At 38.6% G+C, this 10,675-nt stretch overlaps 1 long non-coding RNA gene across 1 annotated transcript in view; it reads left to right on the forward strand.

Annotated features, from left to right (window-relative positions):
• LOC108446038 overlaps positions 1-9,114 on the forward strand; it is a 13,589-nt gene extending 4,475 nt beyond the window's left edge. Inside the window, exons 2-4 of the long non-coding RNA XR_001861143.1 lie at positions 2,815-2,908; positions 4,135-4,234; positions 4,563-9,114. This is a non-coding gene — a long non-coding RNA (uncharacterized LOC108446038). The remainder of the gene's footprint in view (positions 1-2,814; positions 2,909-4,134; positions 4,235-4,562) is intronic.
• The last annotated feature ends 1,561 nt before the right edge of the window (positions 9,115-10,675 follow it).

Below are 10,675 nucleotides of genomic sequence, written 5' to 3' on the forward strand. Positions count from 1 at the left end.
CTCACTTGTGCACACAGCTGAGTACTGGGCTACAGCACATGCCATGATTTATGCCTGGAAGTCCCTTCAGCTCCCCTCAGCCACTCATTTCTCCCCACTGGGATGGGGTAAAGAATTGTAAGGGTAAAAGGGAGAAAATTCATGAGTTGGGATCAGGACAGCCTAATACGTAAAGCAAAAGCTGCACACACAAGCAAAGCAAAGCAAGGAATTAATCCAGCACTTCCCATGAGTAGGCAGGTGTTCAGCCATCCCCAGCAGAGCAGGGCTCCATCACTTGTCAAGGTGCCTTGGGGGTCACAAATGCCAAGATTTGAACATCATCTCTTCCTTCTTCCTCCAGCTTTTGGTGCTCAGCATGACCCCATAACGTCTGGGATATCCCTGTGGTCATCTGGGGTCAGCTGTCCTGGCAGGATTCTGTGAGAAACAGAAAAAAACCTTGTTGTTTGAGCAATAACTGAAATATTCCTGTATTATCCACCCAGCTTTAACCACAAAACCAAACTGTAGCCCCACACAAGTTACAGGAAGAGAAAACAGCCTGCACTCATTCTTGTTGTGCTCTGTCTCTAACACTGTGGTGCATTCCTCCTTTTTCTGGTATGGCAGGGGTTTCAAATGGGAGGAATTCTTGGGGATTGATTCCATAGTGCCTGAAGGAAATTTACTCTTGTGCTCAAGCTGTGAATCTTAAGTGTTCTCTCAAATAAAAAGAAAATGAGATTTCCTTAGAGAAGAGATAAGAAAGTCCCAGCTTTCATGTTTGTAGACATAAATTTATAGTAAGAGTACAGTGTAGTTTAAACAGTTAAAATACACAGGGTATTGTAAAGAAGATAGAAAGAACCAAGTCTTTAAGAAAATTGCTCTATGGTGGGTGCTGATTGTATTCCTGTGATTTTTGAATATATTTTTCTTTCAACTGTCTTCACAAAATGTCACAAAGTAGGTCTTAAATGCATTTTGGTGCTGATAAAGTGATAGTTTTAAAATATCTATTTTTTTTAAAATATACTATGTAAAATCTTCTAAAATATTTTTTTAAATTCTTTTTTTTAAATACCCTATGTAAAATCCAATTGCCAACAATAAGCAAACTAGTCTTAAATTTTCATTTATGTATAAATTTTGTTTTATCCAATTGTAGCAATTATTTTGTTTTAAATTTAAGGGTCTGGGGTTTGTTTGGCTGCTTTGATTTTGTATTGTTTTCCCCTTATCTAGAAAAGACCAAGACAATTAATGAAGAGTAAATAGATCCTTAATATAAAAGAAATTAATAAAAAGGCAAATTTACCTGATTATGCACAGGACTGCTTTACTCCTGGTATTTTGAGTAAAACAGATAAAATGAAGGCTGATCGCAGTAAGGAAGGGAAAATCATTCTGTGCTTAAACTTTGAGTGGTTTCTGTTTCATACCATCAAAAAGACAACATTAACTGCCACCCACGTGATGCCCAACATTCATGTTGTCCTAGAAAGTTTATGAACTTTTTAAGACTTACTCATATTCTTCATTACCAAGGTTTTACAACCTGCCTAGTGGAAGCCATGGAGGATGGAGGTGTTGCCAGGTGAATGTGGAGTTTATATTCCCCCAGAAACTATAAAAATGTCATACCTGAAGATGATTTTACCTCTGTCTGTGAGCACCTGTGGGTACAGCAACACCATGTTTGCATTCTCTAGCCAAATCCCGACTTACAGGTTCTGCTTCTTGCCAGAACTACAGACACCCAGGAAAAGATAGGAGGAATTCTGAGGGGAAGTGAGTGAAAGAAATTTTTCCTTTTGCAGAAGATACAGTGATTTTCAAACCCCTCAAATATCAGGGGGAAAAAAAGGTTTACTGTGCATTTCAGTGGAATTCTGCATGAGGAGTTACATGGTGAGGTACAAGGAGGTGTTTGGCCAGCTTGCTGCAAAAGGTTCTGTTCACCTTGTTAATCACCAAAAGTTAAAGCTGCAGCATCATGAATCGAGGTTTCCTGGTTCTTTGACTTTACCTGCAGTGCAGAAGACCAAAAAGTTTCCTTGTTCTTTGACTTTACCTGCAGTGCAGAAGACCAAAATTTTACTGGCTTCTTTGCCTGACCTCCCACTGAAGGATCCTACGTGATCTTTTCCTCCTCTTTACTCCCTCTTATTCAATTAATATCCAGGCAAACCCCATCTCCTATCTTCTTAACAGAGAGATTCTGATTTCAGGTGATGCCTCTACAGGTTGCTCTAATATAAACATTACGGAAAACAATGGTAATCCCCAAATCCCAGTCACCTGTCCTCTGGCTCCCAATGACTCCCAGTCTGGAGCCAAGTCTGCCTCCAGGGTGTGGTAACACTGACACCAAGCAAATATTCTGCGGGGAGAACAGGAGGAAAAGGACATAACAGAAGCAGAACTAAATGGCTTCATATCCCTGGAGGTATTTCAAATGAGGCAAAATATTTCAGCAAATGAGCCTCTCTGAGCACATTATTGCTAAAACTACTGTAATAGGGACAGGACAGCATGTCCCTGTTTATGTCATTTGGTGGTTTTGGGGGCTTCTGTTGTTTTTTTTCTTCTGCTTTTTTGTTGTTGTTGTTTGGTCTTTCTGGTTTTTTTTGGTTTTGGGTTTGTTTTTTTTTTGTGTGCCTGTCTCAGTTTTGTGAGTTTCTTGGGTTTTGTTTAGTTTTGCTTTGCTTTTTCCTTCATTAAAGACATGCCTCACTGTCTGTACCTGCACTCTGTGAAGTAAAAAAAAATCCCTTGTGTCAGAATGCAAGTTAAGTCATCTGTCTTCAAAACTCTTTTTCTCTTTTTCAGATACCTGTTCTCTCCTTCATCCTAACCCCTTCTACTGCCTTAAGACAAAATCCTCTCAAGTGCTTAAGAAACTATATTTCCTCAGAAATTACAGGTTCTCCTTGGTTCTTCTCTCTGTTTTCTTTATTAAACTACTTAAAATAATAATTTTATCTGAAGTAAGGAATAAGAAATGGAGAAGATATGACCTAGTTTCCTTCTTATTACGAGGTATTTTCAGTAATTCTTAAGAGGATTGCCTCAAATGTCCTTTCCAATATTCCACTTTGCTTCCCACCATCTCTTTTGTTTTAATATTCATGAAGAACCTGGTGCTGGGTGAGATGTGGCTCTGTCACTTCATGGGATGAGAGGAGCTCAGTGTAAAGAAGTGCATTCTCTCAGAAGGCAGAAATAGAGAGCGCGTGTGGGAGGATTAAGGGAGTCTTTCAGAGACAGTAAAATCTTGCTTTCCTGGAAAGACAAAAAAATAGATATTATGAAGTAGAATACTTTAAGTTCAGAAGACAGTTGGTCTGATCTTCTCACACACCCTCTGAAAATCTTAGGATTTTACTGAAATAATTCTGATTTTTTTTTTTTTTTAATGGAAATTGAAGTTGGAAACAAAGTTAGTAAAGACACATTTACGTTTTAACTAAGGTCTAGTGATTTCAACCACCTCTCAGCTATATACAGGCATCCACCTGACTAAATGTCCCTTTATCCACAGGGCAATTGTACTGGTCCATGGAGAGGGATTTCATTTGCTTCTCACATGGATTTTAATTATTTTCAAGTATTGAAGTTACCTTCAAAATACTAAATTTTTCATTTGGAGTAGCGGTACCATTTACAGTAATTCTGATCATCACTACCTAAACAGCTTTTTATTTCTTTCAAGTTGGTTAAAATCTTAAGAATATCATCAGTTCCCTTATCCAAATTGAAGTTATAAAAGGAATTAGAGTTCCAAATCTCTTTGAGTAGTTTATCTTTCACTGTAACAAATGAAATAATTGACCTTTTTGGGTTTGACTGATTACCTGAGGACCCCTCCTTGCAGGGAGGGGTTTGCCTGGGAATTTTTGTTTGGGAAGACCCCAGGAATTCTATAGGCCTACAGGCATACAGCTGCTTTGCAAAAGTAGTTCTTGTAGCTGCTGTTAAATTATAGAGGATTATTTTTGACAAAATGGGAATGCTTGGAAGTTGAGTCACAACTATAGGTCTCTCCTCTGGAGAAGAGAGAATTTTTTCATAATAACTGAGACAAAATAAGAACTTTAAAGGCAGAATTTTTCACAAAATGTTTCTTATTTCTTTTTTTCTTCCATGCAGGAATAAACCCTCATGGCTCTACAGAACTTGGATCTGAGAAAAGAGAGCTTTCACCTTAGGAGAAGACAGCCAGTATTTCTGATAAAAAGTAGAATTTATGGTTAGTTTAATTTGTCTTCTTTACTGGATCATTAATGAAAATAACATCTATTTATTTGTTAACTTAGACCCCAGCCTTGAAAATAATTTGCTTTGGCAAGTTTGCTTTGAAATGCAAGCAAAATCGATGTGATGCAAGGTTTTTGTTCCTCTCCTGAAGCTTCCCCACCGTTCAGTGTTTCAACCAGAGAAATTTGTTTCCTGCAGGCTCAGTAGCGGCATCAAAAATGAGAAGTGCTGACAAACAGAGCATCTCTATAGACAGTGACAAGCTCTGTTTGAAGCCAGCAGCATTTGGAACTTATTTTTTTGTCTCCTTTTAAATGCAGGGACTGAAGTTTACCGTACTGCTGAGTGAAATCTGAGACATGACATCCATGTTGGCATTTCTGCTGTAGAAGAATTTACCCTTCATCCACAGTCTTTGCCAGGCTATCACCGGTACATAGCACTGAGGAGAAGTGGGCATGATAATTAACACGGCTTAATTTGTCACCAAGACATTTTGGCTGTTCGCACTTAATAAGTCCAATTTTTTGGTTTTGTTAAAGAGGAAATTTCTGAGCCTTCCATAAATAAAGGATTGTTGAAGCTGTCAGCTTCTGATCACTGGTGTACGGTGAGACCAGTTTATTTTTCAGCTTCAGCATCCTCTGGAACCTGATTGATTTTTATATTGCTTTTCTGCCTGAACATGATTCCATCTTCCCAGATGAAAACCTGATACCTTTTCTTCATGGAGCTCTGGACACATGATGACATTTGAGAAGAAAATGTCATTTTGTGCCTGATGAAGGTGTGATGAGGTGTGCTGGCCTGGCAGGCCCAGAAGCTGGAGCACAATCAGAGACATTAATGCTAAACTGCAGCATAAGAATTGATAAATTCAGTAATCTCATGGGTACTTTTTGTTGCAAATGCCGTCCTGATTGGGTTGGTTTTGCTGTAGAGCAAGAGCAGGTGTGCCTTGAGAGGTTGTGTTGTTTTACAGGGAAGTGCCCCATCTAAAGGGAACTGCAAGTGATCGTGGCTTTTAGATAGTTCTCTCTAGAAGTTAAATGCTTATTCCAGCATATTTAATCCTTAAAAATGGCAATTAATAATTAAATTTTCCAAGTGGTTAAATTTTTCCAGTGGAGGATACAGTAACCTCTGTCCCTGTGTGTGAAGAGCTGAGAATTTAGTTTGAGGAGCAATAAACTAAGGGCTTGTTTGAATTGTAAAAACACAAGCTGAAAAGGGCTGACTTGGGTGTGAGAAGAGTTAAATAGAAAAAGTTCAGCTCCATCTCACATAAAGTTTGCACTGTCTGCATTACCCCCAATAAACTTGCTGCCATTATGATTTTTTGTTTAACCTTCTGTCCATAAAGGCCTTAACAATATATAAAATAAACCCTGGCAATAGCCTTCAGTACATTTTTCCAAAGGGAATTTTGTTACAAATTTTTGTCCGTGTTTTCTTGAACTTTTGCACATTTTTAAGCTGTTTTGTGATGTGGTTTGGCCTCTGTTGAGTGTCCTAGTCACCTCCAAATTACAGTGGCTGTTCCCACACTTCTCCTCATGTCCTGACACACAGGAGGAACCAGGGTGTCTCTGCAGCCTGGGCAGACTATCAGTCACTTGGAAAAATGCCTGTTGGCTCAGCTCCAGGCTGCTGAGAGCTAAGTAGGCTGATGGCATTCACCCTGAGACAGAAATCACTACCTCTCTGAGTGGGAGATTACAAGAAATTCATGTATGTATAGTACAGAGGGTATATATATATATTCATCTACAAACCTATATATATATATTTAAAATGACAGCTGGAAAGTACCTAACGATTAAATGCAGACAAAGTCTCTCCCTGCAGAAGGCCAGGAGCCCAAGAGCTGGAAGGGATCAGCATCCCCTGCCTGGTCAGCCTGGGAGCAGCAGCTCAGCCTTTGACCCTGGGTGGAGCCTGGTTGTGTCTCCTGCTGGTGTCCTGGCCCACAGGGGTGGCCTGCTGGCCCTGTAATTTTGCACCCCTCCGAAAGAGCTGGAGATTTGAAAAAGAGAAGTTTGTGGCAATGGTTTGGTCTGTGCAGTTGGTTTGTAGCTAAGATCTCAGGGTATCAAAACCCAAAATGAATCCATGTCTCAGTCTATTCTCAGAAACTGAACATAATGTGTCTTTTATAATGTTCTGCTGCTTGGAGTACTCTGCCAGCTCTTCCAAATTCAGTGTGTGCCTTGCCAGCCAACAGTCTCACAGAAATATAGATGGCTCTAGATGAGCCAGGCTGGGCAGAATAAAATAGATATATTTATTATTACACAATAATCTGCAAGCTATTTTGTATTGATAGGCTTTCATGTCTGATTTTTTTCCTGAGGTCTGAGTGATATTTTATAAAAATTATATCAGGTCCCTGGACATTATAGAATAGAAACATGTAAAAAGGGGGTTGATGCTAAAGTTATATTAACCAAATAATTCAGAATGAAAAAGCTACATTTCCATGAAACTCTTCTCTCAGTGGCAACACCATGTCTGGTCTATTTGGCAGAAAGAGGAAAAACAAAGAGGAGATGATCAGGAGCAGATAACAGTTGCATAAATATTATGCTTATCTTGAAATTGGATTTATGTCTAGAAGCAGTGTTAATAATCAGAGAAGATAACCACATAATTTCAATTATTATAAAGTAATTAAAGTGTTAAAAGGCCGAAAATATTTGCTACTCTTGTTTGATTCAGTACTAATAGCATTACACAGCTTTTTGTTTAATCCTGGTTCTTTTACCTTTTACTTTTTCTTGTATCCAAAAGATACCAATATTTTGCCTCACCTTTTCATCTCAGAAAAGAGATGAGAGAGGAAAAGGACAGAGTGTTTCCCTCAGAAACTTAGGACTCTGAATCCCTCAGAATATGACTCTGAGGAGGTGGGAAGGCACTTGTTATTAAAACAAACATGTAATTGTAACCTTAGCCATTGTAATAGCTTTATTCCCATGAGAACTGAATTTAAAAGATTAAAAAACCCTTGGGAATTGAAAGAAGTAGGAGAGGAAACATCTCCTATCCAAAACAGCCACTGTGACTGCAAGAGATATTTGGAATAGTTGTATTGTGCACTGGGGAAAGGAGGGCTGTGAAGGTAGCTTGGTATGTATTTGTTCTTTTAAGGCACAGCTGACAAAAATAGATAGAGGCAGAGAGGCTGGGTCTAGTAATACTCATTTTTAGCTCAGTCATTTGCATGAAACTGCTTTGCAGCACATTCAAACAAAGTGGAAACAAAAGCCACTGAATTTTCTGCATCACAGCAGAACAGGAGGAAGCCAGAAAGCATCACCTGGGCCCTACTGGTAGACCTGAAATCTTTTTCTCATTCAGATTAGTAGATCTGCTGCTGTGCCAGAGCATTTTTTGTGAGAGGGTGGTGGGGGTGTGAGGGAAAAAGGTGCTTCCATGCAAAGCCAGACTACCAAAAAAGCTTTCTCATGACAAACATCACACTGGTGCAGTTCTCCCGTGCACCTGCAACTTCCATTTGCACAGACTGGGCTGTGCCTTATCAGCCCTGAGTAAACTGGAATTAGGGTTTCCTACAGAATTTGAGCCATCCTCAGCTGCTCTATTCCCCTTGGTTTTCACAAATTCTAGAGGGTTTACTCCCTGGCTTGGAGAAATTACTGCAAGGGGGACTGAACACTGAATTCAGTTTCCCAGGGAGAGTCACAAGCAGCAATACAACTTGCAGAAGATCTAAATTGCATCTTCAGCACTCCTGGTGATGCATTGAATTTTGGAGTCCACCATGCACTAGCATCTGTTCTAAAGAAGAATGTGCACATGGACAAGTATATACATGCATATCCCTAATCCATCCCTGTCTAGTAAAAATATTTCTGTGTTAATTAAAAAAGAGAAAGGTTCTTAACCTCTGCCACAATTGCATTTAATGCCACATAGTATTTGACAAATCAGTTAAAGGATTAATTTATTCCTAATATTTATTTAAACCTGTTTATGAATTTAATTGCCTTTGGACTAATTAAACAATGCTTACCACCAGCAGTACACCCAACATGAGATTCATTGTTTTTCCTTCAACTACTTGCTTTTAGGTTTTTTGTGACAGGTGTGGAAAGGAGATGTTTCAAATGGAGCTAATTTGATGTTTCTAGAAGAGCAGCCTTTTGAGAGATGCTTTGATTACATGGCAGAGCAGCTTCTGTAAAGACCTATTTGGCTACGTAGGGCTTTTTAACTTCAAACAGAGGGAAAAAATTACGGAATGGCTCCTAAAGTGAGTATCACAAGAAGAAGGAAGATAACCTTAACAAGCCCCAGGAGACAGATCATTAGCTGAAACTCCCACATCAGTAAATGGATCTGCCACACAACTTCAGCATCTCTGAGGTTCTGTGCAAGCCCTGTCCTGAAAGGTGCTCATGGGTTTTTTTTGTTGTGTACAGTGCTACCTCTTTGGGCTTGTTTTCAGGTCACTAAAGGGAAAAAAAGCTGCATCTTTCAGTCACATTATTCTTCATGTTTCTTGCAAATGAAGTCTTAATTCTGCCTCCTTACACTACTGCAATATTTTTCTGGGTCTCTCTTTCCTGTCTTTCAAAATATTCAGAGCAGAAAGCAGGGAGAAGAAACTGAGAGTTGGTGAGGTGATGGAGGAACCTTCAAAAAATTAAATTCCTTTTTCATTTAATCTTTTATCCTGTGTGAAGAATGTCAGTGTTGCACAGTAAAACAATATTTGGGTCACAGATTGCCTTGTATTTTGTGGAGTTTTGCAGTAAGAGGATTCTCACTGCCAGTATCTCATGCAAGATGACTGCTGTTAAATTTGTCTCTGCAAGCATTGTAGGCATTAAAATACAATGAGATTTTTGTGGTTTTTTGTGTTTCTTTTATTTAAGGTGGATTGCTATTTAAGCAAATTTGATCTCAGGCTTTCCCTGGGAAACAGTAGTTCAGTTTTTTATTTCATTTCTTAGATCTTTTGTTGGCTTGCTCTTTTCCCCATCAGCAAAAATAGCACCCTCAAGATAAAAGCAGAATGTAAACAAATTCCATAGCGTATTTCAAATGTTATTTCCTGCTTTTCATTTAGATTAGCTTTTTTTTTGTGTTTATAATTGGAAAAAGTGTTAAAGCACAAGCACAAAGAATTAAATATAAGAGGAAAAGCCACACAGAAGATTCATATATGGAAAGCCTTACACAGCACTCTAACATGCACAGCTATGGGCCTCTGATCAATAACAATCTCTTTTCAAAGAATCTGAAGTTAACATCAGCTCTTATTCCTCAATAGAGCACCAAAAAGGATGAAACAAAATGAGGAAATCACCTCCCAGGTGCTGTTTTGATACCCCCCTATTGAACATCTCCTTGGTAAATCCATCCAAATGAGACAGGAACAACACAAATCTATATGAACTTGATAAATGCTCCAGTTATATATTGATTTTTTTTCAGCAGGCCTTTTACACGTTGTTAATGGCTGTGGTTGAAAGAGGCTTAACTCACAATTTCTGGTCAACTGCAATTCATGTCCTAGCATTTCTTTGGAGTTGATTGACTCTGGCCTGTAATTATGATTTACATCCTTCTTTTACACCCCTGGTTTAGGAGATGTCTGCATGATCTGGATGATGCAGGCATGCTCAGAACTGTAAATTCCTCCTTTCCAGCCCTGCAGCCTTGTGTGTCTCACCTGCACTTCCACATTTTGCTCAAAGTCTCATCAGGAGGCAGTTGCCTCACTCTGCAGCATTTTGCAAAAGATGAATTCTGACTTTGTTTATTGTAGTTCAGATATAGGAGAGGAATATGAGAAAGATGGGAATATTACACCATTCAAATTAATTTCACTGCCTTTAGCATCCCTGAGATTTCAGGTAAATGATCCGTGAAAGTTTTTGACTCCCAGGTCATGCAGAGCTGACTTAAGACCACAGAACACATAGATTTTCAGTGCTTAAGAGTTCTCAGCAGATTCTTATCAATTCAAGGAACTGCATAAAATTATGTTGATCAATACTTTTGTATTTCATAAGAGAATTACACAATGAGAAACTCAGTGTATATGTGCTTTTCAAAAAGGATCACTTCCTTGACACACAACTACAGATGTATAAAATCTGAGACAAAATAAGTATCTTTCAAAAATCAAATAAAAAAAATACCAAGAGTACAGAAACATTTAGAACCTTAGCCTCAGGGATAGTGGGGAATAAAAGAACACAGTGAAAGTGTAGGAACTTCAGAATTCATGAACAATCGAATTCTTGAATTCATGACTTCATTTTTTTTAGTTGAGAGATCTTTACTAAGGAAATAATTGCAAAGTATGCAAGTACAGCAGTCTGTGTTCTGTATACAGTATCATCACAGCTGTAGTTTTCATGACAGAAATTAATCAAAAGACTGTGTGGGAACTGCAGAG

The sequence above is a fragment of the Corvus brachyrhynchos genome, unplaced genomic scaffold (assembly GCF_000691975.1).
Source record: "Corvus brachyrhynchos isolate BGI_N302 unplaced genomic scaffold, ASM69197v1 scaffold152, whole genome shotgun sequence".
NCBI lineage: Eukaryota > Metazoa > Chordata > Aves > Passeriformes > Corvidae > Corvus > Corvus brachyrhynchos.